Source organism: Phacochoerus africanus, chromosome 13 (assembly GCF_016906955.1).
Source record: "Phacochoerus africanus isolate WHEZ1 chromosome 13, ROS_Pafr_v1, whole genome shotgun sequence".
Taxonomy (NCBI): Eukaryota; Metazoa; Chordata; class Mammalia; order Artiodactyla; family Suidae; genus Phacochoerus; species Phacochoerus africanus.
This window is the reverse complement of record NC_062556.1, coordinates 35,074,350-35,078,377: the sequence shown is the minus strand read 5'-3', so window position 1 is coordinate 35,078,377 and position 4,028 is coordinate 35,074,350.

Below are 4,028 nucleotides of genomic sequence, written 5' to 3'. Positions count from 1 at the left end.
ATAGACTATACTAATTTTAAAATTCATTTTCCAGTCTTTCCTTTTAATTTCATGTACAAAGTAACATATCCATGAAAGCTGTTGAGGAGATTTCATTTTCATTTTTTATAAGGTATGCTTTTCCCAGAAACTGTTTTCACCTGGCCACAAGAAAAGGTTTTCATAATAAAGAAAATACTTGGAGAAGGAAATGAGCCAGAAAAGCTTAGAAGGCTCTGCTCAAATTATGCTAGAAAATACAATTGGGGAGTAGTGTTATGTTAATTTAACTATCTTATGTATGATCTATTTGGCCAGATGTTTAAAATATTCCTGAAAAAAATTGTGACACATATGGGAAGTTAAATTGCCATGTTTTTAACCTAAAGTAAACTTTATATGGCTCTTTAGTCCTGATTTTTCTAATTCCCTTCACCCAAGAGGCTCAGTACAGAGTTTCCAGCTCTATTTCATACTGAATCAGTTCAGTATCTTCCCAGGCCTCATGTGAACAAATATGAAAGACCAGAAAAGTCAAGCTGCTCAATACAATAGGGGCTCATTAACATTGTTTTAACAAGCCTTTGCTTATTCAAGCTGTTGTCTAACATGCAGCTTTAATTTGAATCCACACTTCTCAGAATGGTAATGAAGACTGCTGAATGTCAGTGTCTGCGCATATACAGGAGCACTCTGCATTTAATGCAACTGAGAAAACAGAAACTTTCAGACTCAAGCTTAATTTGACTTTGGATTAACCATTCTGACAACACTAAAGTTCTCTGTGAACTCATACAACTCAAAGAGAGATTGAGTACACAATAAAATAGTATATGCTTGACATTTACTTTGTAAAAAGAAATATTTAAATTTCTGCTTTGAAGGGAAGGTCATATTTTCTGTTCCATCACTGCATTAGAGATGTAACTGAAGGGAAGGTCATATTTTCCGTTCCATCACTGCATTAGAGATGTATCATGTGCTAATATGTGGTTTAAGAGAAAGTGCACAGAGCAAGATATGAATCTGTTTTGCTATGTAGAGCCACATGGCCTTAACCAGTTACTAGTGAATTTTGACATCTGTAAAATGTCCCCCTACAATAAGATCAGAAAATAAAATGTACTTTGAATGATTAAAATAAATATTAATAGTTTTATTCATAATTAATAAATCTGTGATGTTGCAGAGCTAATGTTGTGCACAATATTTTGAAATGTAAATTTTACAAATAATAAATCAGGGAAATATTAAAAATTACTATGCAGGAAAACATGTTTCTAGATTATTTTTACTAAAATACAAAATAAAACATTTTATTAATTCTGAAAATGTGTTGCTTAAAAAGAGATTTTTCAGAAACTGAGTACGATGGTAAATATCTTAAATAAGTATCTTTAGGCTTAGAATTATAAAAAGAAATAATTCCATTTGCTGAGAAACCAGTCTACTTAGATAAGATTAAAATTCTATTAAGGCAAAAAATAAACTCTGAAGTTTTCAAATATTTATACTAAAATTTCATCTTTGCCTGTCTTAATAACATAAAATATATTGTCAAGCTATTTGAATTTTTTTTTCCTTTGCTTATTTGCTGGTGAGCTCAATTATAAATTTTATTCCATACCCAAGCCACATTAAAACAACTGACAGCTAAAAGGTACATTCATTTTATTTTCCATAATTATCATCTTTTCTTAAAACTTTGCAATGACTTCCCATTTTATTCACAAGCAAGATTCTTGTTAATGGCCCATGAGCTTCTCCCAGTTATTCTCTAGTTACCAACCCAACCCCCATGAAGCTCTATTGATTATCCTCTAGTTCTCCAGTTACCTCTCTCACCTCATCTTTTATTTTCATGTTACTGTCACTGGCAGTTCCTTCTGCCTCAAAAGTTCTTCCACCAGCTATCCTCTTGGCCAACTGCTTACTCTTTCAAGGCTTTGGTCATATGCCACTTTACCATGAAGTCTGTTTTTGAATAGAAATTCAATTGGGATATCATGTTTTGAAAAAACTTTTTAATACTAACTGGTTCTCTGCTCTCTCACCTGGTTTTATTGTTTTTTTGTTTTTGTTTTCTTTTTATTTATTTATTTATTTATGGCTGTGCCAAGTCTCAGCTTCTATACACTGGCACCAAACTGAGGCGGACACAGTTGTGGGCGAAGCAGCAAAGAATAGCTTTATTGCTTTGCTGGGCAAAGGGAGCTAGTGGGCTAATGCCCTCAAGACTATGTGTCCTGTCCTGGAGGGATTAATGAAGAGCCTTTTGTTGTTGTTGTTATTGTTTAATTTTATTGGAGTATAGTTGACCTACAATATTGTATTAGTTTCAGGTGTACAGCAAAGCCAATTAACTGTACATATGCATATATCAATTCTTTTTTTCTTTATAGGTTATTACAAACTTAGCGAGGTCTTAGAGTAATTGTTCAAGAAGCAGAGTTGCTGATAAAGATCAAGGTTCATATTCTTTCCATTCAGAGATCTTCTAGAGATAGTCAAGGCTGACTTTGGGGGGTCTCATAATGGGCTCAGGTGGTTCTGGAGGTTATTAGAACTGTGACTTTATCTGTGGAACAAAGAATGCTTGTAAGAAGGGAGTATAAAGGAGTGTTCTTAAAAGAGAATGATACAAAGTATAGATATGCAACTAAGCAGAAAAACAGGTCATCTGCAAAAAGCAAGTCAGATTGAGTTTAAGCAGTTCAGAACATGAGGGAGGCCATTTTAACTAAATTTTGTAAATCTAGTTGGTATAAAATCAAGACCCTTCCTCAAGGCTACACTATTGTTTCTTGACTACTCTTCCCTGGGCTCTGAGCAGTCCCTCCTTTCTCTGATTAGCAACTGTTTGAACCTACCTTTTGGAACTCAAGGAAAGTCATGAAGGCTGAATGAGGCCTATTTCCTGAAAACAAGAAACGAGAGGACACAGAAAGGATTTTGTACCTGGGAGCCCCACGAAGTCCTGCTCTGTTTCAATTACTAAGCAGTGTAATGTATTTAGTTATATGTTTAATGAGTATAAAGACTTCATATCCCTAGGTAGAATGCTATATTAAATATTACATTAAATAATGTACTTATTAGTTTTGCTAACTTACTATTTTCCCAACAAAAATAAAAGTTTCCTACAGGTTAAGAAATACTTTGTATTTTATTTACTACCATATTACATATATTTTTATATTAAGTTTGTCTACTTTTGGAGTTCCCGTTGTGGCTCAGTGGTTAACAAATCCGACTAGGAACCATGAGGTTGCGGGTTCGATCCCTGGCCTTGCTCAGTGGGTTGGGGATCTGGCATTGCTGTGAGCTGTGGTGTAGGTTGCAGACGCGGCTCGGATCCCGTGTTGCTGTGGCTGTGGCGTAGGCCAGTGGCTACAGCTCCGATTCAACCTGGGAACCTCCATATGCCGCGGGAGTGGCCCAAGAAATAGCAAAAAGACAAAAAGAAAGTTTGTCTACTGTTATGATTATTGAATTTTCCCGGGGAAAAAAAATCCAAAAATTTAATATCAAGTATATGCTTGAATTTTTAATAGATTTCTTTATAATTTTAACTATGATGTCATTTGGTTCATGTCATATGTTGCATAGATTTCTTTATATTTTAATATTTTTATGTTTTCCTGTTAAATTCCATCTCTTGATTTCTTGATTATTACATTGTAGTTAGTAAGATCTAGCTGTATACCATGTTTGTTCTTAAAACTGTGTTTCATATAACTGGAATGTAGACAGGGTTGTAATTTTTAGGTTAACCAAATAACCTCAATTTTAATGGAAGACTTTAATGAGTTTCCCTTTGGCATAATGACTACTACAATTAATATTATTAGTTCTATTAAATTTATGTTATAATTTATTATTCATGTTACATTTTCTTTCTCCCATCCTCAATGAGATTTGTTAAGGTGATTTATTACTTATTTGTCTTTCTTTTAGGGAATAGTTCTTTTAATTTAGAGCTCTGATTTAGAACTTACATTAAAATTCTCTAGTTAACATGTTCATATTCATTTTATTTATCTATATAT